We start from the raw sequence: 27,899 nt of genomic DNA on the forward strand, positions 1-27,899 counted from the left end.
ACTTTTAAAACCTAAACAAGCCAAAAGTGAGCCAACAAACAAACACATGTGGCTTTTACAACTCAATACCATTCCTGCAGTAGTGACATATACAAGATTCTTCGTAACCACTGGCACCTATTACAATTGGATCGTGATCTAGTCCCTTTTATTAAACAGAAACCTCAGGTCACGTATACAAGACACAGTAAGACCAGCACAACACAGCTGGTTACCCAATAAACCCAAAGGCTTTTATAAATGCACAATGTGCAATGTTTGTCAGTTTGCTTGCCACAACATAAAAAAGTTCAGCTATAATACAAAACACTCACATAACATCATGAACTTTATGAACTGCAACACAAAGTTTGTGGTATATTGTATAATCTTGCCAATGTGACCTGATATATGTGGGGAGTACAATCAGGCCCCTTAAGGAACGTATTCAATAGCATATCAGGGCAATTCGTAACAACAATCGTGATTATCCTCTGGCAGTTCATTATAATACCATACATTCGTCTGTTGAGACATTGAGACTGAAATTTCATGGCATTGCTATGGTGCTAGAAGACCCTCGAGGTGGTGATAGGGTCTCTAGACTGAGAAAACTCGAGGCCCAATGGTTAATCAAATTGAGAACAGTAGACATGGGACTTAATGTTGATAGAGATCTGCATTTTTTTAAAAGACTGAATACAATTGTTGGGCCTGGTGTTAATATGACTTTACTGCCTTTTAAGACTCTGAAAGCACACACATTGTTTATATATGATTGTTGTAATACAATGTATTATGTGGTACAATTTTTTATGCTAAACAGTCCAACTATACTTAACAATCATGTAACTTTTACAATAACTATGTAATCTTGTCAACAACTGACGGCTCGTTTACATCTAGTTGGGCTGTTCTCTGGTTCTGCTTTCGTTCTTTATTTTATAGCAACGTGAGAAGTCTTCTGTGTAGGACTATTGATGCTATAACAATCAATGACATTTGTTTCTTCAACTGTTTTTACCACCATCTGCTGGACACAAATATAATATCCTATGATACACAATAAGGGTAATATGTATCTAGCTTTGCTGGAATTTGCTAGATACCTTATAACTACTCCTTCGGCATGCATTGCTTATGTGGTATCATTATATAAATAATTTCAAATGACATGCTTAGATTATGGCGTACTGTTCATGATTTTTAACTGTCTACTGTCAAGTAACTATACTTAGTCCATTATCAAACTTCTTTTCATTCTCTAATTTTATCTGACTTTGCTTCACTATTACGATAATATAGGAGATTTAGACTTAGAATGGTTATTTAAGTATTCACAACTGAATTAAACAATTTTGTGGTACAGTCTAGATCGTTATGGATCATAATACGTGATTTGCACGGTTAAACTAATACGCTACATAAATCGTATTTGGTCTGTGACACAACTTTATAATATTAATTGCGCATTTTTTTAAACTTAGTTAAGGTCTATTCGATCTTTTACATATATGGAGGGGGCTTTTTGACCAATTTCAGTCTTCAATGATACATTCCAATATGGCGGCTTCAGTTACTGAATACCCCCTTGTTTCGTGTAGCTGCTAGATACAATCGTCACATGACTGTGGGTGATCATGTGACTATCACCTTTCTTCCTTTATAAGAGGGAGAGTCAGGTCGGGGATTCACGGTAACAGGAGCTTATTGGACGCTACTTTATTCGTTGAAACCATTACAGATATCAGGTAGGCATTTGGAATATAACTCGATAAAGACCACTTGAGCATTATTTTCTTGGTGTAGACGATAATTTCCTCTGTCCATTTTGAAATAATTTTTATTATATTTTCAGTGAGCCGGCTTATCAAGGTTGGGCTACCTGTGTTGTGGTTTTACTGGAGGACTAGATTATTTTATTGAATCCTTGCAAGTTACAGCGTGTATTTGACACTCTACTCATTTGGGTGAGTGTTTCTTAAATTTGGGCACATACTCTGATATACTTGCTTTATACTTGGACTCTTACTTAGTTCATGGTATTACTTTACTTTATACATTCAGGCGTATCTCTCTGAGACTATTGATGGACCGAAGATATAATCGGTTAACACTTACCGATCTACATATTTGACTTAAAGGCTATTGTTTTGTTAACTGACTCTACTTTGGTCGTTTACTATGTGATAATGGTGAGTGCAATTTTGCTCTTTTTTCAATAACAGATGCTGTGAATCTTCTTAATGGTATTGACAACTGAACTACAGTAACATGTATGTTTGTGCTATTGAACAAGTTACTTACTTTCGGTAACGATGTATCTTTAAGAAACATTAGTTAGTTAGATTCCTCACCTTAGAATATCCCCAGGTGTCAGGCTGGATCCGGACAGATTTTTGTAGCAATACCCCTTGCGCGTCGCTAGGCGTCATCTGCGGCTTCGCGTCCGTCGTTGGCGTAGTGCGCCGGAATGAGGTTGCTGGAGTACTTAGACGCTGCCCTCACGCGCTGACGTCAGTTCTTGTACATAGCTTTCCGTGCCAGGAACGCAGAGCCATGCAAGAGACCGACACTGGTGCCAAAAAGTCTAGGGCCCTGAACAGGATGGCCTTAACCCTAGATGTCGGTTCGCAGAACGGGGAGGATGGGTGGGTCGGTGAGGAATCTAACTAACTAATGTTTCTTACAGATACATCGTTACCGAAGGTAAGTAACTTGTTCATCTGAAAGAAACACGTTAGTTAGATTCCTCACCTTAGAATAGATACCCCAGCAATACCAACCCTGGTGGTGGGTCTGCGAACCAAGATCACACCAGAAAGTCCTGGAGAACAGAACGGCCAAAGAAGCCATCTCTCCGGACTTGGCTGTCCAGGCAATAGTGCTTTCCGAACGTGTGCAGTGAGGCCCACGTCGCCGCCTGACAGATGTCCTGCAAGGGAACTCCCCGTCCCAGGGCAGTAGTCGCCGCTGTGGCCCGGGTGGAATGGGCTCACAGCCCAACAGGAGGGTCCTTTTTCGCCAAGGGGTAACAAACCTTTATACACAAGACGACCCACCGTGAGATGGTCCGCTTGTGTACAGCCCTCCCTTTCTTAGCACCTACATATCCAACAAAAAGTTGGTCGCCCACCCGGAACTGTCTGGTGCGGTCCAAATAAAAGGACAGCGCCTGCTTTGGGTCCAGACGAACAAGTTACTTACCTTCGGTAACGATGTATCTGTAAGAAACATTAGTTAGTTCATCATAAAGCTTTATTCGACAAGAAAATGTCATAAAAGCACAAACAGATACACATTAAAAAGAAGAAAAAGCCAATATGGATAAATTGATAAAACATTAAATATACATTCGTTAAAATGACAATAAAATCAGATTAAAAATGAGAATGATAAAATTGATAAACTCATTACCAGACTATAATACAATGTGCAAATAGTAGCAAGGGAGTTTACATTCATATAGATTATAACAATAGAAACAGGGTACAAGTGGAAGCAAAAACTCTTTGTATATCCGTGGGCCAAAATGTCATGTGTGGATTAGAGAGGCATCACCACTTTCAATCGTATTATCCATGCCCATCCAAGAAATTTTGCTACAGCTGTAAGAAGAGGAAGCCAGGTTTCAGTGCGTATTAATCTAAGAGCAACCTCGGATTTTTGAGTGCCTAAAAGATGACAGATGGGGGCCAACCAAATGCGTCGAGGAATAGTATATGCAGGGCACACAAACAAGAGGTGGGACAAACACTCTCTGGGTGCATGGCAAAGGGGGCAAGATATATCAGCTGCATTCCCCCAACTTGCTGTAAAAGACTTAACGGGAAGTGTGCCAGTTCTTAATTGAAACAAAAGCTTTCTATCAAGTGGCTTTGTGATAGTGTCCCAATATGCTTCAAGCCTTCTACTTGGTTTGGCCATAAGGAATTGGCCTGTCAACGACGATAGATCACTATTCCTAAAGATACTAGCTTCCACCCAAGCCCAGTACCTTTCCTTCAACTGCATTTTCGAAGGAAACTGCTTTTTTTCTGGGTTCTCCCAAAGATCAATCATGCCAATATTTACAAGCAACAACCTAAGGTTCGATAACCATTGAATTTTTTTAAATTGGTCAACTCTAATTAGGTCTTTAAAACCCTCAGCGTACGAGGACAGTTCCGGGGTTGTCCAAATTCTTCGCCAATACATTAGAGGACGCAATCTGGCAATGTCTGCCAGTGCCTTCAATCCTAGGTCGCTAAGTAGAGGCAAAACCGGAGTACTTTGTGGGAGGTTTACAAGTTTTCGTACAAAGCAGTTTTCTGCAACGATCAATTTGGACAGGTTTTTGTTGCCCCAAAGCTCTGCTCCGTAAAGGACAGCGCTAATGATTTTCATATTATAGACCGTCAGAACAGGGGAAATTGGTTTCGTAAAAGATGCCCTGTGCTCAGCCAATAATGTACCTGCTAGCTGTTTATGTTTAAGTGTAGCCATATCCAATTGTTTGCCCCATTTCATGTCCCTCTGTATGACCACCCCAAGATAGGTATATTCTTTTACCTGCTCCAGCGGGCGTTTATTAAGCAACATGGTTCCAGTAAACGATCTGTGAGCATTGAATGTCATAAATTTAGTTTTGGAGACATTGATTTCAAGGCCCCGAAGATGGCAAAATTCCTCAAAAAGAGACAAGGCACGCTGTAGGCCACTCGGGGTTTTTGCTAGCAACAGTGTATCATCGGCGAACATAAGAATCGGAATTCTTACGCCCGCCAATTTTGGAGCATCCGTTGGAGTGGTTTCCATAAACTTAACTACCCCATTTATGAAGATGGAAAACAAGGTTGGGGCCATCACACAGCCTTGTCTCACTCCTCTTTCCACAGCAAAAGATGGGGTAACCTGGCCCTCTGCACCCCATCTAATTTTTGGGTATGTGTCCTGATGGAGTCTAACAATGAGTGATAATACAGCATGGGGCATCCCTAGATCTTGCAGGACTTTCCATAACTTATTACGAGAGACTAGGTCGAAAGCTGATTTTAAGTCTACGAAGGCAGCATACAGGCTGCCTTTTTCCAGGACCACTGTCTTCCAATATAATAATGTAAAGCGAAAGGTTTGATCGATTGTACTGGTACTTGCCCGAAAACCAGCCTGGAAGGGAGACAGAATATCATAAGAACTAATCCAATCCTGGATTTTATTTAGGACCAGCCGACCCATGATCTTCTGGGATGAATCGATTAAACTAATGGGTCTATAGTTCCCGGGTACTGATTTATCTCCCTTTTTATATATAGGAATTATCTCAGCTCCCTTCCAAGACTCTGGTATCGGCGAATCTTTGGCTATTTCATTCATTAATATCAGAAAATAACGGATCCATAGACTTTTGTTGGAGAAAAATAGATCAGCTGGAATCCCGTCGGGACCTGGCGCTTTACCTCCCATCAGAGAACCCAATGCAGTGTTAATATCTTCTTCAGTAAATGCCGAATCAACATAGTAAATGTGTGTGAGCTCAATTATCTCCCTCTCTTCAGGGCCACCAGCATATTGTAATTGAAAATGTGATACCCAATCATCTTGACTTACATAATTTACCAATTCTGCTGGGCTACTCTCCCTACCCCATTTTAGGACCTCCCAAAATACTTTTTGGTTATTGTTTTCGCAAGCACTTTTTAGGTCCTGCCACCTATTTTCATCCCAGCATTTTTTTGCCCAAACAAACTATCCTATATCTTGACCTGGCTAATCGGATCTTTTGGATTTCACCTTCCCGGATTGCTAGACTCAATAGGCTACGGGCCTCTCTACAGTCCCCATTGAACCACTTGCTCCCCTTCATTTTTTTAGTACCTTTATTTTTACATGCTTTGAAAAAGTAGGAACCAAGTTTGGTAAAAAAATCAACGTGTAATCCAGTAAGCATCTCGGGGGGGTGCCAAATTAGATGAAAGTTCTTCCACGTCTAGCACCGCCTTGCCTACATCTAATGAGATCCTGGTTATGGTTTCTGGTTTTGCTACTAGATTTGCCCATTTTAGACTCCTCATATCGTTTGTGGGGGCTAGGTCTAAGGTTATCAGCTCCCTTTGGGGCTGAGAAACCCCTTTTTCGATCACTCCCTCAAAAGCTGCAGACAATGGATTGTGGTCGCTCTCAGGACGTTGGACAACCTTCATGTCCTTAAGCTTATTCCAGAACTGGTAATTGATTAAAATATAGTCTATACGACTCTGGCTGAAGCCGTTATTAAAAGTTGATGCTCCAGCTCCATCGGACTGGGTTCTACCGTTTAATGCCCTGAATCCTTTTTCCATGCAAAGGGAATTCATTTGCACCACCACATCCGTCCATCTCTTAATCGGGTTTAGATCTAGTTCTGGAATTCTCCACAGGGCATCCTCAGGATTACAAAAATTGGAATTACCCTTTATAAGTGGTTCAAAGGTCATGTTAAAATCGCCTGCTATTATTGTATTAGTGCCCATAGAGTGTTGCCCCAAGAGAATATCCAGGGCTACCAGGACCTCAGATTTCCTACCCTTTGTCCCTCTTGCATAAACCTTGTAAATATCTAGTTTTTCAGCCGTTCCCCATTGCAACCTAATCGCTAGTATATCCTTGTTGTGGGGTTCAAGGACCTGAATATTAAAGCCAATCTCTTGTCGTATACAGATTACCAGACCTCCTGAGGGTCTCCCCTTCCCTCCATTTATAGCAGGAACATAGTAATTCAGGTATCCTTCGCAATGAACTGCATCTAGCGCCCAGGATTCCTGGAATAGGCAAGCGTCATGTTGGTCACTGAACGAGTGCCATTCGGGAGAGATTATCTTTGAACCTAAACCAGCTATGTTCCATGACATCACCGTTAACTTAGATGGTAAGTTTTTGGATGGGCATAATCTCCCCTCAATCGATGGAATATCATAGGAGATTGAGGGCTCAACTGCTCTTTGCGATAATGGGTTAGGAGCAGAAGAGGTAGTAGTTATAGATGAAAAAGCATGATGATTATTTGTCTTACTGACTCCTCTAGAAGTAAGCAATTCGGAACTAGGGGGGGGGGGGGGGGGGGGGGGGGGGCGGCGCACCCGGAAACACGCATTCTCAATGACAGAAAGTGTACTGCCAAAAAGGACCGTTTCAGAATGAGTAATTGGCAGTGTCACATTTATTTGTCAATCATTAGAGTCCAAATTTGACAAACTATTAGAGGCATTATCAACAGGCACACCAGGGCGCTTCTGACCAGGAACAAATGAAACTCGTCTAAATTGAATTGAGGAGTGATCTGGGGAGGATGAACGAAACTCCAGGGCCAACAAGTTCTCAATTAAGGCATGATCTCTTAATGTTAGCTCAATAGAATACCAAGAACTAGTCCTGGAAGAAAGTCTACGAGCTCTCGTGATGTCGTCCCTAATAGATCGGCAACCCCTGACGTGGCAGATCCAGTGGATTGCTTTATTTGTGAGAGAATCTGCACTTTCTCTATTAGGCCCGGTATTAGATTTGGGGACATTGACCATAAAGATTTTTGGCGCCTGATCCAAGTAAGCTCCTGCAGACATAAGACTATGTTGGGTGTTATTAATTCGATTATATCCTGTGTCTAGATTAGAACAATTTCTAGACTTCAGTTCCAAGGGTTGTGATTTTAATACAGTAGCATAGGAAGGGCCACCCCGTTCCACTGTAGATCTATTCTCTTCCCCCGCAGTCTGCTGGTGCGCACTGGTGACTTTACCCCGTACGTTCGTAGGTAGAATATCTGGCTGGGTTTCCAGTTTAGACAATGCCCTCGCTTGCTCAGGCTGCGCGACACTGCGCGTATTGCTCAGGCTGCGCGACACTAGTTAGTTAGATTCCTCACCTTAGAATATCCCCAGGTGTCAGGCAGGATCCGGAAAGATTTTTGTAGCAATACCCCTTGCGCGTCGCTAGGCGTCGTCTGCGGCTCCGCGTCCGTTGTTGGCGTCGTGCGCCGGAATGACGTCGGAGTATTTAAACGCCGCCCTCGCGCGCTGACGTCAGTTCTTGTACATAGCTTACCGCGCCCGGAACGCAGAGCCATGCAAGAGACCAACACTGGTGCCAAAAAGTCTAGGGCCCTGAACAGGATGGCCTTAACCCTAGATGTCGGTTCGCAGAACGGGGAGGATGGGTGGGTCGGTGAGGAATCTAACTAACTAATGTTTCTTACAGATGCATCGTTACCGAAGGTAAGTAACTTGTTCATCTGAAAGAAACACGTTAGTTAGATTCCTCACCTTAGAATAGATACCCCAGCAATACCAACCCCGGTGGTGGGTCTGCGAACCAAGATCACACCAGAAAGTCCTGGAGAACAGAACGGCCAAAGAAGCCATCTCTCCGGACTTGGCTGTCCAGGCAATAGTGCTTGGCGAACGTGTGCAGTGAGGCCCACGTCGCCGCCTGACAGATGTCCTGCAAGGGAACTCTCCGTCCCAGGGCAGTGGTCGCCGCTGTGGCCCGGGTGGAATGGGCCCTCAGCCCAACAGGAGGATCCTTTTTTGCCAAGGTGCAACAAAGTTTAGTACACAACACGACCCACCGTGAGATGGTCCGTTTGTGTACCGCTTTTCCCTTCTTAGCTCCTACGTATCCAACAAAAAGTTGGTCGTCCACCTGGAACTGTTTGGTGCGGTCCAAATAAAAGGACAGCACCCGTTTTGGGTCCAGACGGTGGAGCCTCTCTTCCTCTTTTGAAGGATGCGGAGGCGGAAAGAAGGTGGGCAACATGACAGATTGCCCGATGTGAAAGGGGGTCACCACTTTTGGTAGAAAAGAAGGACGAGTCCGGAGGACAACCTTGTCCGGATGAACAGAAAGAAAGGGAGGCTTAGATGACAAAGCCTGGAGCTCACTCACCTGTCTAGCCGAGGTGATAGCTACCAGGAAAGCAGTTTTCAGGGTCAGAAGACGAATGGGACAATTGTGAAGAGGCTCAAAAGGAGCGCACATCAGAAAGGTCAGAACAAGATTCAAGTCCCACTGAGGCATTACGAAGGGGACAGGAGGGAACATGTGAGTAATGCCTTTGAGAAAACGTGAAACAGGGGACTTGAAAAGAGAAGGCTGATCAGGAAGCCGTAAGAAGGCAGAGATTGCAGCAAGATAACCTTTCAAGGTGCCCAAAGCAGAGCCCTGCTGGGCCAGAGAATGAAGAAAGAGGAGAACCTCAGAAAGAGGGGCGGAAAGGGGATCCACAGCCTTTGCTGTGCACCATGCCACAAATTTATTCCACCGGCAGGCGTATACCGTCTTTGTGGAGGGACGCCTGGCTGCCAGAATGACATTACAGACTTCAGGAGGCAAGTTAAAGGGTATCAACTGCCGCAGCTCAATCTCCACGCATGGAGGTGGAGGCTGGACAGGTTCGGGTGGAGGACCATCCCCTGCTGCTGCGACAGAAGGTCCTCCTGAAGAGGCAGTCATATCGGGGGATCGATCGTCATACTGAGTAGCTCGGGATACCAGAACCTTCGTGCCCAATCCGGAGCCACTCAGAAAACTTGGGCCCGGTCGCGCCTGATCTTCTTCAGCACTCTGGGCAGAAGTGGTATAGGCGGAAAGGCGTACAACAGACCGCAACTCCACTCGCGACGAAAAGCGTCTCCGAGCGAGTGCAGCCTTGGAAATTCCAACGCGCAGAACTGCTGACATTGCGCGTTCTCTTCAGTGGTGAATAGATCTAACCAAGGCTCTCCCCACTGCCGAAAGAGACCTTGTGATCCATCATGCACCGGCGGCTGAGTTCATCTGCTCTGGCGTTGAGAGCCCGCCAGATGTTGAACCACCAGGATGATGCCCTGGTGTTCCAGCCATGTCCAGAGGCGCAGAGCCTCTTGACAAAGGGTCCACGACCCCACCCCGCCCTGTTTGTTGCAATACCACATGGCGGTGGTGTTGTCCGTGAACACCTGCACAACACTTCCCCGGACAGAGGGAAGGAAGGCTTTCAGTGCAAGCCGGATCGCTCTCAGCTCCAACAAGTTGATATGGAGTTGAGACTCCGCCGGAGACCAGAGGCCTCTGATCTCCACCTCTCCCATATGGCCCCCCCATCCCAGGAGGGATGCGTCCGTCACTACTACGTGCTCCGGTTGGGGTAGGGAGAGGCATCTGTGAGAAGTTGGCCTGATATATGAGGTCACTAGTTCTAGTGTACACCTTGTATCAGTCCAAACAACCCTTATGGTGATTGGTTGTAAAGTCAACCTTATAGACCAGCTATCCTAGTGGTAGCATGGACAAGAGCAGTCTTAGGCTAAACTCTGTATGGCATGTGAAGCCAGCTGTTATACCATTATAATCCCTTGAATACCAAATGAAAGGACACCACACCAGATATATATATAAAATTAGAATGTATTTATTCTAACATATACCCTCAGCACTCTTTATGAGTTCAGAGGTCTAAGCACAACAATTTCTTAAGTAGCATACGTTAAGTTACACAAGAAAAATACAGTTAGGCCCAGGGGCCACGCAAACCATATACTAAGAAAGTGGTATAAGTACCACGTCACGAACAGGGAGTAGGCATAGGGCCTAGAGAATCGCTGGGGCTACTCTACCCTACCAATAGTTAGGAAGTGGGAGGCCCACGGGAAGCGTGTGCAGTGTGGAAACACACACGCGGGTTACATTAAAGTCAATCGGAATGTAGTAATTAGAAATAGGAAGAATAAGGACACTTCCAAAGTAACTAGGAGGAAGCAACTAGAGACTTAGACACTTGGATAGTCAATATCCACTGGAGCACCGGAGTACTCGCGTTACCTCATCCACAGGAGACGGGTGCATAGGTGTGAAGATGTGTCGGGTGTCGTCGCTGGATCCTATGGATGCCTGAAGAACAGATGCTGGCAGGCGGCCAGGAGGAAGATGTCCGGTGGATCCAAGGGTGGATCTTGAAGGAAGAACACCTGCAAGCAGAGGGGACAAAGTCTGGATCACTAGCCAGTGACCTTCTGGAACCAGGAAGGAACCAGTCGATGTCATGCAGAACACAGGTGATGTCTTGAAGCTTGTCTCTGCAGCTGCGTGGACCAGGAGGCGTCGAGGATGACCAGAACCAAGGTACGAGCTGTCCCATGAAGGATCTTGCTGATGGCGGAGTCGACGTCCCGATTGGAGTCAAACAGCCTTGGCAAAGGCAACCCACGCAGAAAGGGAAATTTGCTTCAGGTGCAGACCAGGAAGGTCTGAGGTGCTTCTCTTTCACAGGGAAGCAAGGGCCAGTCTGGAGGAGCCAAACCAGTGGTGGAAAGCTAAGGGTTCGTCGTCACTGAGGCTACTAGCCAACAGGCAAGCAACCAGACAGACGCGTCAAGCAGGAAAATGCAGAAGGGCCCCACGCAGAACTCGTGGAGTGTGGAGGGCTAATCTTCGGTGCAGATGGTGCTCGGGGTTGGGGCTTCTCAATCCCCAGAGCACAACTTTGAGGATGCCTCAGAAGCTGCGCTGGAAGCTACTCGCCAATTTTCCCAGGTAGCCGGTCCCACATCTCTCGTCGCCTCCACAGATCTCAGCTTGGCTATGGATCAGGGTCAGAGAAGTCTGGAGGCCAATGCACTGGTCGGGCTCTGCAGTTGGTTCCTCGTAGAACTTGGGCAAAGCAAATGGCAGGTCGCTTGTTGGTGCCTGTTTGCACAGGGGGGCCACTCCTTGGCCACAAGGGAGATTCTTCAGTCTTCTTGTCGAATGTCGAAGGTCCAGAGTTTCGTGTCTAGTTTCAATTCAGGATAATCCAAAGTCCTAGGGACTCAGCTCCCACTCTTATACTAATCTGGGGGGGTGGGTTACCTGCTAGGTCCCTCCTATGGGTGGGACCAGGTAGGGGGGTGGTTACACCCCCTTCCCTTTGTCCAGTTTCGCGGCAGGACTGGGGCTGGAGGGCCCCAGCAACGGTTTGAACCGGGCTATGCATGGGACACCTTGTGTGCCCCAGGCAGTGTCTCGTTTCTTTCATCCCTCCCTGCCCCAATACACTAAGCCCTGTCTAGGGTGGTGCTAGCACCTCCCAAGGCAGGAAACCTTTTGTCCAACCCTCCCTCGCTGGAAGGACTCCCAGCAGCAGGAGGTCAGACTTGTGTCTGTGGCAGCAGCATCAATTTTGTGATGCTGGGGCTCTGGTTAGCTTTAACTGGGTAGTAGGTCTTCAAAATGTCTTCTCCCTCTAGAAGGGGGGAATACTATCCTCATCGCCAGAAATGGGGTGGGGGTAGTATTCCAAAGTGTTAGACACCTTACACGACATGTTTTGATAAAGCCAAACCATAGTTACCATAACCGCGAGGATTATAAGGCACTTTAAGAGTATATGGTAGGCGATATCATAGAACAGCTATAAGGACATGGTTCCGAAAGCTGCAGACAGGCTCAGCTCATGCTAGAGCACCATCTCACATGTTACCAAGCACTCTGCCTTCAGGATTGTTAAGGCCTGCCATAGGAGTGACTGAAAGGTTACCCATGTGTCTATATATAAGGTAGGTATAGGAATTCTATACCTAAGCAAGGGGTGATTACACGATCTTGCCCCAGCTGAGTGATCAGCCAGTTGTGTCATGATGGGAGGCCAGCCAGGGGTGGCATAATACATGCTGCAGCCCCTGGTAGGCCTAGGGTACACCCATGCCCTGGGTACCTAAGGTACACTGTACAGGGCCCTATAGGGTGATCCTTACCAATTGGGTTATGTACCTAAAGTACATAGTATGAATTTAGAGAGAGAACAGCTGGGCTGTGGGTCTGATTAGCAGGCCCACAGCCACATCTAAGTCGAAAACCAGTGAAGCAAACGCGAAAAGTGGAGGTGACCATAGGAAGCAGGCCCTACTCTCCTACACAACCCCCCCCCCAAACTTAGGGACATTAAACTAACCTTGACCAGTTGAGTCTTCATGTTCTAAGTGGAAATATCTGGAGGGTCCATCTGCATTGGCATGGTCAGTCCCAGGTCTATGTTCCACTGTGAAGTCCATCCCCTGTAGGGAAATGGACCACCTAAGAAATTTGGGATTTTCACCCTTCATCTGATTTAGCCACAAGAGGGGCTTATGGTCTGTCTGAATCTTGAAGTGAGTGCCAAACAGGTATGGCCTCAGCTTCGTCAGGGCCCAAACCACAGCAAAGGCCTCCCTCTCAATAGCTGACCAACGTTTCTCTCTAGGGGTCAGCCTTCTACTAATAAAAGCACTGGGCTGGTCTTGACCATCTATATTCAGTTGTGAAAGAACAGCTCCCACACCCAACTCAGAAGCATCTGTTTGGACAATGAATTCTTTGGAGTAATCTGGACTTTTCAGAATAGGTGCAGTGCACATGGCCTGCTTCAGGTCATCAAATGCCTTCTGAAAGCTTACTGTCCACTGAACTTTCTTTGGCATTTTCTTGGAGGTCAAGTCATTAAGTGGTGTCACAATGGATCCATAGTTCTTAACAAACTTTCTGTAGTACCCAGACAGGCCCAAGAAAGCTCTGACCTGTGTCTGGGTAATTGGAGGAGTCCAGTCCTTTATGGCCTGGATCTTGCTCTCCAGTGGTTGAACCTGACCCCCACCTACTAGGTGGCCCAGGTACACAACCTTGCTCTGCCCTATCTGGCCCCTGACCCAATCGCGGTCCGTGAGCCACCACTGCAACTGTTTCGCAGTGCCCTCCGAGATCAAGACATGGTCGGACAGGTTGCCTCGATGCTGGGCCCACTGAAACTTCAGGTCCCACTGCAGAGCCCGCATGCGCCACCTGGCGTAAGGCACCAACAGGATGCATGAGGCCATCAGCCCCAGAAGCCGCAGCACCAACCTGACCGAAAACCAGGATAGAGGCCGAAAGATGGGAATCAGAGCCTGAATATCCTGCACCTGCTGTTCCGGAGGATAGGCCCGGAACTGCGCCGAATCGAGAACCGCTCCGATGAAGAGGAGCATCTGGGAGGGTCTCAGGTGTGACTTCGGCACATTGATAGAGAACCCCATCAAATGCAGGAGGTCGGCCGTAGTCTGGAGGTGGGAGACGACTTGCTGGGGCGAGCCCGCCTTCAAAAGCCAGTCGTTGAGATAGGGGAAGACTGGAACCCCCGATCTGCGCAGATGAGCTGCGACCACCGCCATCACTTTTGTGAACACCGAGGGGCACTGGTGAGGCCGAAGGGGAGCACGGTGAACTGAAAGTGCTCCTGACCCACCGTGAACTGCAGGTAACGCCGGTGGGCCGGCAGGACGGGGATGTGAAAATAGGCGTCCTGCAAGTCCAACGCTACCATCCAGTCTCCAGGGTTTGAGGGCAGCCAGAACCTGAGCTAAAGTTAGCATCTTGAACCGTTCCTTCCGGAGGAAGGCGTTGACGCTCCTGAGGTCCAAGATAGGGCGTAGGCCCCCTTTGCCCTTCTTGGGAACCAGAAAGTAGTGGGAATAGCAACCACGGCCTACTTCTGGACCAGGAACGCGCTCGACGGCCTCTTTGGCCAAGAGGGCCGTAACTTCCTCCCGCAGAAGATTCAAGTGATCCTCCGACATACGGTGGCACTGCGGTGGCATGGCTGGAGGGGTCGTCTCGAAGGGGAGGGAGTAGCCCCTTCGGATGATTTGCAGCACCCACCTGTCCGATGTGATGGATCGCCAGTGGAGCAGGTGATGGCGAACTCTGCTGCCCACTGGCGTGGAATAGGCCTGAAAGCTCGGACTAGGAGGGCTTTGAGGCGGATGCTGCCAGGTTGGATGTGGACTGACCGGCACGTTGTCCTCCAGTACTGCCACGGCGGAATCCACGTCCGCGACCGTGTGCAGGTTGGTTCTGCGGCCAGTGGCTAGGCGGACGTGAGGAGGCGCCCCTTCCTTGGCCACGAAAGGGGCGAAAGGCGGAAGTTTGCGGCCGCGGGCCGAGAGACCCAAGGACTTGGCCGTAGCCCGGGAGTCCGTAAAACGAGCCAGCGCACTATCCGCCTTCTCACCAAAAAGGCGAGTGCCATCAAAGGGCATATCCATGAGGGTACTCTGGACATCCCCCGAGAAAGAGGTGGACCGCAGCCAGGCGTGGCGCCGGAGCGCCACAGTGGTGGAAATCGCCCTACCCAGCGAGTCCGTGGTGTCTAGTCCACACCGTATGGCATGTCGTGCTGCATCTCGCCCGTCAGCTAGCGCCTGGGAGAGGCGTGTCCGGGCCTCCTCCGGACACAGGGCAGCACGTCCTCCACCGTATCCCACAGAGAGTGGGAGAAACGGTCCAAGAGGCAAGCGGTGTTCAAAGACCGCAGGCCCAAACTCAGGGAAGAGAACAGCTTCTTTCCGAACTGTTCCAGCCTCTTGGAGTCCGGATCCGGATGAGCGGACGGGAAGGAGGATTGGGAAGTGGAGGCCTGGATAACCAGACTCTCGGGGGGGGATGTTGGGACAGGAAACTGGGGTCGCCCGGAGCAGGGCGGTGGCGCCGGGCCACGTTCCGATCCACAGGAGGAACTGTGGAGGGCTTGGACCAAGTGCCCTGCAGAACGTCTATGAGGGCCTCATTGAACTGCAGCAGATGCTCTGTGGAGCTTGCTGACGGTTGAAGCACCTCTGTGAGGATGTTAGTCCTCACGGCTACAGCAGGCAACTCGAGCCCCAGGGCTTCGGCCGTCTTGCGCAGCAGAGAAAGCTGCACCTTCCTCCGAGGCCACAGTCAGAGGAGAGATGAAACCAGCGTCCGGGGAGGTGTCTAGACCACTGGCATCCCCCAGTTCGTCTGCCCAGTCCTGTGAAAGTTGGCCCTGTCTGGCCATAGCGACCGGCGAGGGGAGTCCGAAGAGCGGTGTCGCCTCTTGGACTTCTTTGATCGCTTCGACCGAAGACTTCGAGCCCGACGAGCGATGATTGTGGCTGCGGCTCCGCGACCGGTCCTTGGACCTCCTCCTGGACCGGGACCGTGAGCGGCGCGGAGCAGAGTGCCGAAGCTCGAATCTTACGGGACCGCTCCCGCCTAGCCTTCGAGGTCAAGGCCTGACAATCGGGGCGCGACTCCGTGTCGTGGTCGGCCCCCAGGCAGTAAAGGCACCGGCGATGGTGGTCCGTCACCGACATCAGTCGATGACAGGAGTCACAGGCTTTAAACCCAAGCATCCTACCGGCACCAGAGTCGAGTCGACAGAAGACCAAAAAGAGTCAAAGTTTAGTCAAAAATTGACTAAGGGGTAAGCTCTTCCCGGATCGGCGCTGTCTGGCGCGGAAAAAAGAAGAACTGACGTCAGCGCGCGAGGGCGGCGTCTTAGTACTCCGGCGACGTCATTCCGGCGCACGACGCCAAGGACGGACGCGGAGCCGCAGACGACGCCTAGCGACGCGCAAGGGGTATTGCTACAAAAATCTTTCCGGATCCAGCCTGACGCCTGGTGATATTCTAAGGTGAGGAATCTAACTAACGTGTTTCTTTCAGATAGTACACACACAATGTTACGTTGTTGACTTCGCTTTATGACATACGCCATCTTTTCTGACAGTACCAATATGTTTCTGTGAAATTAGAATTTTGGACATTCTTTGCACAATGTTAATGCGTTTTCCCCGTTTTTTCTGGGAGACGCCGTTTTCATTTATCACGGGACTATGAGTGACAAATTTTAACTAAGCTATTAGTGTTGGTATAATAGTAAATGCTTAGTGAATCGCACAAAATACCTGCTATAATATGTAGGCAGATACACCCTCTGGCCTATATAGGAATCCAGGTTTTTATGATTGTAAATGGTAATTGAACCATATATTTGAGGTTCTATGTTCTTGTGGAGCTACTACATGATTGATACGATTGAATTGCTTATACTTTCTTTCTACTTGACAGCTTCTTTATTCTCTTTGTCTGGATATCTGAAAGTTGATCACCAGATGACTACTGAGACTTGCTCTGACTCGTGTAATTGGTGGGTGTTTTCGTGTTCTTGTCTTTGCGTACTGGGCATCACAGATTTGGATATATAGTGTTAGATGATGTTGGACCTGGCCCTTTTGGCCGGATGGTCCCTAGACTTTTCGCCTTCCACCTGTACTTTTTCTGACCTGTTGTTGGCTATTCTATAACTCTGGGCACTTTACCACTGCTGTTCAGTGCTAAAGTGCATATGCTCTCCCTATGTAAAATGTATATGTTGGTTGGATTCCATGATTGGCTTATTTGGTTTACTGTCAGACCCCTGTAAAGTGCACCAGGAGTGCCAGGGCTTGTAAATACAAATGCTGGTGGTGGACTTGCAGCACTGGTTGTGCCACCCACAGAAGCGGCCTGGTAAAATGTATCTAAGGTCTGCCATTGCAGAACCTGCGTGCAGTCTGGTACTGTCATGCTGACTGGGTAAGTGCACACACTTGCCAGTCCCTAAACCTTCCCTTAACTTCATATCAGTCACCCCTATGGTAGGCCCAAGGGCAGGGTGCATTGTAAGCATAAGGTAGGACAAGCCCTGATGTGTGTGGCATGTCCTAATAGTGAATTACAGCCATTTTCGTTTTTCACTATTGTAAGGCTACCTGTTCTCCATAGGCCAGAATGGGCTGTTAGAATTGTTACATTCTATGATCCTAACAGACCCAGGGAACATGGTAGAAATTCGAGTTTAGTATGCCTGAACTCATAAATACATAAAATACATCTTATAGTAAAGTTTATTTTAAAATTCTGTGTTTGCAAATACCACTTTTAGAAAGTTGGTATTTGCTTGCTTGACCATTTCAGCCCGCCTCTGCTATTATGTGTATCTGCCTGTCTGGTTGTGTGAGTGACAGGGCTGGGGAAACCCAGAGGGGGAGGGCTAGGTAGCCTGGTGGTGAATAGGAAGATTGGCAGTCAGATGGGTGGGAGGAGTACACCTGGGCTCTGAATAGGGTTGTGCTCTGCTACCACAATGCTGGCTCCACCTCCTGCGGAGCGGCTGATGTCTCTGCCCTGCACCCTGAATAGAAAGGCAGAGTCATGTCAACAGAGTGCTCAAGAACTGGTTTGGACTGGGCAAAGGCCCCTCAACCCCAGAGGAACAAAGGATTTAGGGGTATAAGTATTGGGACCCTGCTCCCAAGAAATTAGATCCTGCTGAAACAAGAAGAACCTCTGCCAGAGGAGAAGGAACTGGTAAAGCTGTAGGAGGAGTACTGTCCCTGACCTGGGGGATTGGCCTGCAGTGGTTGCCTTGCTGCTGAAGGAGAGGAGAAAGACTACTAAAGACTTTGCTTCAACTTGTGCTTTAAAAGATCTCCAAGGGCTTGAACTGAGCTTGCCCCCTGAACGAAGTCCCAGGACCAGTGGACTTCACCCCCCAGCTCCCCAGAGTCTTTTGGAAGTGCCTGCTGCTGTTGTTGGGCCTTCTGAGGGACTGCCTGTCGCAAGGAGCTGGAAGCGCGACGCAAGGAAGAGAAGCGTGCCGCCGTCGGAGCCGCTGTCGTCGCATCTCGCAAAGAGTGTCGCCACTGCAGCATCGCATCGAGAAGGAAGCGTCTCGCATCATTCCGGAAGTGTCTCGCAACGCCGAAGAAGCGTGTCGCCATCACAGCTATCGTAGCTGTCGCATTGCACCGCATCGAGAGAAGTCTCGCATCGAGGAGGAAGCGTGTCGCCGTCGCAGCCATCGTAGTTCTCGCATTGCACCGCATCCAGAAAAGCGCCTCGCATCCACGGAGAAGCGTGCCGCCGTCGGAGCCGCTGTCGTCGCATCTCGCAGAAGGGGTGTCGCAGCTGCAGCATTGCATCAAGCGGAAGCGTCTCGAAACGTCGGAGAAGAGTGCCGCTGCCAAGGCCGCTGTCGTCGCATCTCGTCAAGGGTGACGCCGCTGTAGCTGACGCATCGAGTCGAGCCTTCTCGCAACATCGGAGAAGCGTAACGCATCTGGAAGATCCCGTCTTTATTTCTTTTGCACCAAGAACTTCAACGCATCTGCATCGCTGCAACACTTTCGTTACCCTGCGTGTCGCATCTAAAGTACATTGACTTAAAGTGTCGCATTTAAGAACTTAAGAGAAACTAAGCAATCTTCTACCAACTAAGCAACCGTATTGGGTATTTTTAATCGTTTAATGGTCTTGTGATAATCCTATACGCGCACTACGACCTAATAACATCCTTACCTGCTACCACACGTTTACCGCAGGCAATGCGTTCTCGACCTGCCCACGATGCAACCCGATTCCCTCCCTGAAATCTACCACACTCGCTCTGAAGATGGGACTTCTTAACTGCCGCTCCCTCCCCAAACATGCTACCGAAGTAAATCTTTTGGTCCAAAATCAGGATCTTGACCTACTGTTCCTAACGGAAACATGGCTATCCGACAACACCAACCCGGATGTCGTCGCGGCCCTCCCCACAGGGTATCATTGCCAAGCCCTAAATAGACCTAAAGGGAGAGGAGGCGGGATAGCTATAATTCACAGGGAACAATTCATTTGTAGGACAACTAACGCCTGTATCGAGGACTGCGAGAGTGGCCAATTTTCCATTCAAATCTCCCCAGCTCTCACCCTGGCAGGGCTACTGATTTATCGCCCCCCAGGTGCCCCTGGCAACTTTATCAATTCAATATTTGAATTTGTATCACATCTAGCTTCCTCTACCTCCAACTTCCTTATGCTAGGTGATTTGAATTTTCACTTCTTGGACCCCACGGACCGAGGAGCCTCGGACATTAAACACGACCTAACATCTTTAAAGATCCATCTAGTGAACAACGAGCCTACCCATGAGAAGGGCCACCTATTGGACCCTATTCTCACCAATATAGCAACAGTTACCACCAAATCACCCGTGACCCTCCCATGGACGGACCATTACCTGGTCCCTTTTTCCTGGGAAATCAACACACCTATCCTCCCAACCCCTAAAACTAAGGTCACCGACCGTCAGTGGCGCAAATTGTCACCTGAGAAATGGGCTGCCTCCCTTGCAGATTCCATTCCCGAACTTTCCTCTGACTCCAATACGGCTGACAAGCAATTTAGTGTTTGGATTACTTCGTCTCTAGATACGATACTCCCGAAAACCACCACCTTCAAACAGCCCAAAAGATTATCCCCCGCTTTATGGTATACTCCAGAGCTTAAAGCTCTGCGCCAAGAGTGTAAGAAAACCGAACGCTCTTGGAGACACGATAAATCAGGAACCAACAAAAACAGCTACTCTATTTCTCTTCTAACCTATAAAAACGCTATTCGCAAAACCAAAAGCGTGTTTTATCAGGAGAGAATAGAGAAAGCGGGATGCTCCAGTAAGGAATCATACGTCATCCTGAAAGAGCTTTTAAAACCTTCAGAACAAGGACTGGGTCTTCCCTCCGACCCCAAAGCCGACCAGGAGAAATGCCAACAATTGGCTAATTTCTTCCACGACAAAATCGTCTAATTTTGGACTCTATCCCGCCCTCGAGCCCGGGGGAAGAAACCGCTTTCTCACACACGACATCCGCCTCGTGTCTGTCCACCTGGGGCCAGGTCACGATAGACGAAGTGAGAAATACGTTCAATTCCTTGAAGAGCGGCTCCCCTAGCGACCCTGCGCCTCTGCGGATCCTTAGGGAGGTAGCCCCCACTATCATCCCCTCCCTTACTCATCTGATCAATACCTCATTCCAACAAGGAGTTGTACCTTTGAGCTGGAAGAAGGCTGTTGTAAAAGCCCTACTGAAGAAGCCTTCTCTCGACCCTGAGAATCTGGCGAACTACAGGCCCATTTCCTTACTCCCAGGAGTCAGCAAGATCGCGGAAAAATTAGTTAATAGGAAACTCTCGCAGTTCCTAGAGGCCAATAACAAACTAAAAAATTCTCAGACGGGCTTCCGACCAGGGCAGGGCACCGACATCGCCCTCCTGGCAGCGGTAGAAGAGGCCAGAGCGCTATTGGATGGGGGAGGATCAGTGGCAGTGATCCTCCTCGACCTTAGCGCAGCGTTCGACACCGTTGACCACCAACTCCTTATTGAAAGACTCTCAGGAGTTGGAGTGGGAGGCACAGCCTTATCTTGGCTTGCATCTTTCCTGGCCCAACGGTCATATCAGATTTGGGAGAAGAACGCCCGCTCATCCGAAATGCCCCTCCAATGTGGTGTGCCTCAGGGCTCTTCCCTGAGCCCCACATTATTTAATATCTATATGTCCACATTGGAGGAGGTTATCACCCCATTCGGAGTGAGCGTCGTCAGCTATGCTGACGACACACAACTAGTGGTGTCCCTGTCCCATCCCAAACAACAGAAAGCTGATCTCTTCAACTGCCTTACGCAGGTCCATCGCTGGATGAATAGATCAGCCCTAAAGCTAAATGGGACAAAAACCGAGGTCCTTATACTTGGCCCGAAAGGAACCGCACTCCCCCGGGACAGCTGGCCAGCCTATCTAGGTCCTCCCCCTGATCCAAAAACAGAGGTGAAAAGTCTGGGTGTATGGATCGATTCTGATCTCTCATTCACCTCGCAAGCAAAGAAGGTAGCAGGGACCTGCTTTGGCCTTCTAAAATCTTTGAGGAAAGTCCTGCCCCTTCTTCCCCCTAAATCCCAGAAATTACTAATCCAAGGTCTCGTAATATCGAGACTAGACTACAGTAATGTGATTTATCTCGGCGCTCCCGAAGCGACCCTGAATAAACTTCAAAGAATTCAGAACACCGCTGCCCGGATCATCACAAACACCCCGACCAGATCATCTGTTAAACCCGCTCTTAAACTCCTTCATTGGCTCCCCATAAGGGAGCGAGTCAAATTCAAAGCCTTGTGCCTCGTCCACAAAACGTTGCACAACCAAGGCCCCCCAGTTCTCGGCAACTTCATCATCCCTTACAAAACCACCAGATCCCTCCGTTCTAACACAGAAAACCTCATTAATACCCCAATATTCAGGAAAGCCCGATCAGGAGGACGACGCTTTTCGGTACAAGCTGCTCGTCTTTGGAATTCACTCCCCCGCGACCTACGTCTTGAACCTCAATACCTGCGCTTCAGGAAGTTGCTAAAGACGCATCTCTTTCCCTAGCTCTCATACTCCCCCGTGTTTGATTCCCTACCCCTCCCCTCCTCTGCTCTCAACTCCCGTTTCTCAGGTCTGCTGAACTAGGGTTTCACTAGCGCTGGGATACTTCCGGGTGACTACGCGCTTTATAAAAATAAATAATAATAATAATATAAAGAACCCTTATTTTTAATATAAATACCTGTGTGGTGTCCATTTGTAGTGTAGTCACTTGGTTACTGTATGTGTTCACAAATGCTTTACCTATAACGCTCTGAGATAAGCCTTGTCTGCTCGCGCCAAGCTACCTAGAGGGTGATCAGGGGTTGTTTTAGTAGTGTTACCCCTTACCCTGACTAGAGGAAAGGTTCCCTGCTTGTCACAAGTACCTACCTGTGCCAACCAGAGAACCCGGATTCTAACATTGGTGGTCAGCGGTGAGGATTCTGGACTTGCATTTGTGACTCATGTACAGTGACTGGTGAACACTACTTAGTGAGTGCAGACCTTAAACGCAACCAATACTTGTTGGTAGATTTCTTTTTGGGACTTTCTATTTTTGAGTACTGCCAAACTTCACCATGGTGGAGAAAGCAGCATCCATAGTCTCTGTCAATACAGAATTGGAATGGGAAGAAGAGAAAATAGACAGTTACACTACAAAGCAGCTAAAGTCCTTCTGCAGGAAATTCAAGGTTTCTACTACTGGATGTAAAAACAAGGCAGAGTTCTACAAGGCGCTGAGGGCCTGGGTAGAAGCAAGGAATGCCACTGATAATGATAATGCAGAGGAGCAGCTGGATGGGCCAGTGGGACCAGGAGGAAGGAGAACCCCTTCCCCTACCGGTAGCAGTGTTTCTGGTAAAAGTCTATCTCCAAAGGAGCTGGCAGATAGAAAAGAGTGTAGGATGCACGAAATGGAGCTGACCAAGCTCAAGTTAAAAGGGCAGTTGGAATTGGAATGGCAAATTAGAAAGTTAGCCCTAGAGGAAAATAAAATAGAAATGGAGCATGAGTTGATTATGAGGAAGCTTGACTTAGAGCTCGAGAGGCTTGAGACCATGAGTGTCTCAGCCCAGCAACAAGAAATGTGTGTAGCTCAGAGATTGAGCTTTGCTGAGTGGGAGGAGGAATCCAGCTCAGATGGTGGCGGCAATATTGAATTTTCTAGTGCTGAGAGAGTAGTACACACACCCAGAGATGTGGCGCCTGACCTGAAGGAGGGGGTTAACATACACCAGGAGGTTCAAGGACATGAGGTAGCTCCAGTAGTGCGCAGTGTCCCTGAGAGGAATAGGGTAACTGGCGCAGGGGTTCATGGTCCTAGTGGTGGGAGGGACACTCTCCTGACTCTAGATGAGAGGTGCAGGGAGAGGGGTTCCCCCAAAATTGAAGTCCTGGTATGTGAGTGTGAAGACCGCGCAGAAGAGTGTGGTTTGTGTGACAGAGACAGTCAGATACTGTCTTGCCAGTCTCAGGAGAGTGGTGTGGAGTACGTGTGCGAGGCACTGGATGGTGAGGTGATGGATAGTTTGGTCAACCCTGCTAGGGGGCAGTGTGATCCAATTATGGGAGAGCATATTGTAAGTCCCTGTTTTCCAGAGCTACGCCAACACCTGTGCGAGAGTGAGTTCTCTGACCGCAGGGAGCTCACATTGGAGGCAGACCCTTTGGTGGAGTCCAAAGGGTCTGGAAAGGCATTGGGGAGTGATCCCAAGATGAGTGGTTCAGGTATCTTCAAACCCAGTGTGGTGGAAGGGGCTCAGAGCAGCCCAACTAGGTCCTGTAGTAGTGAGAGGGGTGTAGGGCCTCACGTCCTGTCTTTAAGGGGAAGGAATGAGAATGGGTTATGTCCCGGTAGTGCCCAAACTCAGTCTCAGAGCCTGGATGGTTCTTTAAGGGAACACCAGGTGGGGAGCCTAGTCTGTCCTGAGGGGCTGCCCATTGTGCGGGACCCCCTAGTATCTGGTGAACAGGGAGTGTCTGTAAGCAGGCCTCCATCAGTTCTGGTGTCTGGCAGTCCGCTCCAGTTGGGAGGGTGCAGAAGTCCTGAGTGAGGGGTGAGAGGGGGAAGGAGTCCCCAGTGGGGGAACCAGTGGGTCAGGGGCCAGCCAGAAGGGCTGCGTCCCCAGTTAATGACCATGGTGACACCACTTCTGTCCTGGGGGATCTTCGCGCACTGTCAGGTGGCAGGGGTTGGGAGATCTGCGCCAGGCAGACTGTCACACGACACAGGAGTTATGTGTCACCCTCAGGGGGGTCATGCGTGGTCCCCGGGAAGTCCTGGTGCGCCAGGCGAGCGTTCAACCGCATGGGTTGGTCCCAGGGTTGGGAAGCCAGGTTCAGGTGTTGTCTGACCTGGAGGGTGGGACAACTGTAATCAGTGTCCCTACCAGTCTGTCTTCTTGGTGTACCACTCCAGGTGGGAGGGTACAGCTGGAAGGGGGTGCAGAGGGAGGGAGTCCTCGCCTCTGACCCCCGCTCAACTGAAGGGTTTAGACCCTAGGTTGAAGGGCCAGGTTCAGGGTGTCCCCCCTGACCTGGACGCCCAGTTGCAGGATAGAACCCCTGAACTGGTGGGCTAATTGCGCAGGACACCTGCCACAGGTGCCCTGGCAATTCTGGAAGGGGGGTACCACTCCAAGTGGGAGGGTACAGAGCCCCAAGGAGGAGGACCGGTTGTGGGAGAGGCCACCCCAGTCTTTGGTTCAGCCGCTGGGTACAGACCTGGGGCTGGTGGGTCAGTGCCAGGATGTCATACCTGACCCGACAGGAGGGAGAATGGACAAAGGGTGCCAAGCACCTGGGGCTACTGCTCCCCGCTCCCTGGCGCCACAGAGGTTTGAGAGCCCTGAGAGGCATACGGCCTGGGTCTCATCCCCGACTACTGTCAGTGGCCAATGTAGCATTTTGCTGTCTGTCTGTTGGGACACACCTGTGAGCCAGTTAAGGTTAGGTGCTGCACAGGTGGTGCCCCCGGGTGAGGAGAAGGGTTCCCCAGGGATTGGCTTGGTGGGCCCTGAGAGTATGGACAGAGGGATTCCAATAGGTTCAGATTGGCGTAGGACTGGAGTCTGCCCCTGCAGTTGCGGGCCAGGTCCTTGTTATACCGCCTGCAGCAGGGAAGCCCATCAAGGTAGTGATTGGTCTACCCTGCGTTTTGGCTGGAAGGGGGTTGTGTTGGACCTGGCCCTTTTGGCCGGATGGTCCCTAGACGTTTCGCCTTCCACCTGTACTTTTTCTGACCTGTTGTTGGCTATTCTATGACTCTGAGCACTTTACCACTGCTGTTCAGTGCTAAAGTGCATATGCTCTCCCTATGTAAAATGTATATGTTGGTTGGATTCCGTGATTGGCTTATTTGGTTTACTGTCAGACCCCAGTAAAGTGCACCAGGAGTGCCAGGGCTTGTAAATACAAATGCTGGTGGTGGACTTGCAGCACTGGTTGTGCCACCCACAGAAGCGGCCTGGTAAAATGTATCTAAGGTCTGCCATTGCAGAACCTGCGTGCAGTCTGGTACTGTCATGCTGACTGGGCAAGTGCACACACTTGCCAGTCCCTAAACCTTCCCTTAACTTCATATCAGTCACCCCTATGGTAGGCCCAAGGGCAGGGTGCATTGTAAGCATAAGGTAGGACAAGCCCTGATGTGTGTGGCATGTCCTAATAGTGAATTACAGCCATTTTCGTTTTTCACTATTGTAAGGCTACCTGTTCTCCAAAGGCCAGAATAGGCTGTTAGAATTGTTACATTCTAGGATCCTAACAGACCCAGGGAACATGGTAGAAATTCGAGTTTAGTATGCCTGAACTCAGAATAATAAAATACATCTTTTAGTAAAGTTTATTTTAATATTCTGTGTTTGCAAATACCACTTTTAGAAAGTTGGTATTTGCTTGCTTGACCATTTCAGCCCGCCTCTGCTATGATGTGTATCTGCCTGTCTGGTTGTGTGAGTGACAGGGCTGGGGAAACCCAGAGGGGCAGGGCTAGGTAGCCTGGTGGTGAATAGGAAGATTGTCAGTCAGATGGGTGGGAGGTGTACACCTGGGCTCTGAATAGGGTTGTGCTCTGCTACCACAATGCTGGCTCCACCTCCTGCGGAGCGGCTGATGTCTCTGCCCTGCACCCTGAATAGAAAGGCAGAGTCATGTCAACAGAGTGCTCAAGAACTGGTTTGGACTGGGCAAAGGCCCCTCAACCCCAGAGGAACAAAGGATTTAGGGGTATAAGTATTGGGACCCTGCTCCCAAGTAATTAGATCCTGCTGAAACAAGAAGAACCTCTGCCAGAGGAGAAGGAACTGGGAAAGCTGTAGGAGGAGTACTGTCCCTGACCTGGGGATTGGCCTGCAGTGGTTGCCTTGCTGCTGAAGGAGAGGAGAAAGACTACTAAAGACTTTGCTTCAACTTGTGCTTTAAAAGATCTCCAAGGGCTTGAACTGAGCTTGCCCCCTGAACGAAGTCCCAGGACCAGTGGACTTCACTCCCCAGCTCCCCAGAGTCTTTTGGAAGTGCCTGCTGCTGTTGTTGGGCCTTCTGAGGGACTGCGTGTCGCAAGGAGCTGGAAGCGTGACGCAAGGAAGAGAAGCATGCCGCCGTCGGAGCCGCTGTCGTCGCATCTCGCAAAGAGTGTCGCCGCTGCAGCATCGCATCGAGCGTAAGCGTCTCGCATCATTCCGGAAGTGTCTCGCAACGCCGAAGAAGCGTGTCGCCATCGCAGCCATCGTAGCTGTCGCATTGCACCGCATCGAGAGAAGAGTCTCGCATCGAGGAGGAAGCGTGTCGCCATCGCAGCCGCTGTCGTCGCATCTCACAGAAGGGGTGTCGCCGCTGCAGCATCGCATCGAGCGGAAGCGTCTCGCAACGTCGGAGTAGAGTGCCGCTGCCAAGGCCGCTGTCGTCGCATCTCGTCAAGGGTGACGCCGCTGTAGCTGACGCATCGAGTCGAGCCTTCTCGCAACATTGGAGAAGCGTAACGCATCTGGAAGATCCCGTCTTTATTTCTTTTGCACCAAGAACTTCAACGCATCTGCATCGCTGCAACACTTTCGTTGCCCTGCGTGTCGCATCTAAGGTACATTGACTTAAAGTGTCGCATTTAAGAACTTAAGAGAATCTAAGCAATCTTCTACCAACTAAGCAACCGTATTGTGTATTTTTAATCGTTTAATGGTCTTGTGATAATCCTATATAAAGAATCCTTATTTTTAATATAAATACCTGTGTGGTGTCCATTTGTAGTGTTGTCACTTGGTTACTGTATGTGTTCACAAATGCTTATCCTATAACGCTCTGAGATAAGCCTTGTCTGCTCGCGCCAAGCTACCTAGAGGGTGAGCAGGGGTTGTTTTAGTAGTGTAACCCCTTACCCTGACTAGAGGAAAGGTTCCCTGCTTGTCACAAGTACCTACCTGTGCCAACCAGAGAACCCGGATTCTAACAGATGATTACCATGGACTCTTTCTTCTTTTCACGTGGTGAAACTACACTGCATTCAATTTCTATTTCTGGTTTGTTCTTTTGCATTTTGACTTGTTTTCACTGTGGCGCAGGGTCTTTATGCAGCTTTCTTTTCTCTTCTTCTTCCTTACTTTTTGTCTAGTAAAAATATGTGCAGGATTTTAATTTATATGGGATAAATATTATATTATGTTATGTTAACCTGCTTATGTAGGCTCACATACTATGTAAATTTCCGTTTCTTCCAGCCTTGAAAAAGTCTGAATACGCATTATGGTACAGACGAAACACGTGTTGGTTTTATCTCTACTTTTTGTTGGGAAATTCTTTATAAGAAATAAAGAAGACGAATACACATCGGGAGTGGAGACTTTATTGAAAGAATACAACATCACAATATTCTATATTTGTTTAAGTTGTGCCATTAAGATATTTCAACCATTTACTATTTTGGGCGAAGAGCG

At 48.9% G+C, this 27,899-nt stretch overlaps 1 protein-coding gene and 1 long non-coding RNA gene across 2 annotated transcripts in view; one reads left to right on the forward strand and one right to left on the reverse strand.

Annotated features, from left to right (window-relative positions):
• Positions 1 to 27,899, reverse strand: part of LOC146871866 (synaptonemal complex protein 1-like) — a 2,219,271-nt gene that overhangs the window by 700,804 nt on the left and 1,490,568 nt on the right. The window lies entirely within an intron of this gene.
• On the forward strand, positions 1,657 to 27,733 carry LOC146871867 (uncharacterized). The gene is made up of 4 exons (XR_014959620.1): positions 1,657 to 1,730; positions 1,838 to 1,949; positions 2,047 to 2,174; positions 27,684 to 27,733. It is a non-coding gene; the product is annotated as an uncharacterized LOC146871867 (long non-coding RNA).

Source organism: Triturus cristatus, chromosome 1_1 (assembly GCF_964204655.1).
Source record: "Triturus cristatus chromosome 1_1, aTriCri1.1, whole genome shotgun sequence".
NCBI classification, from domain to species: domain Eukaryota; kingdom Metazoa; phylum Chordata; class Amphibia; order Caudata; family Salamandridae; genus Triturus; species Triturus cristatus.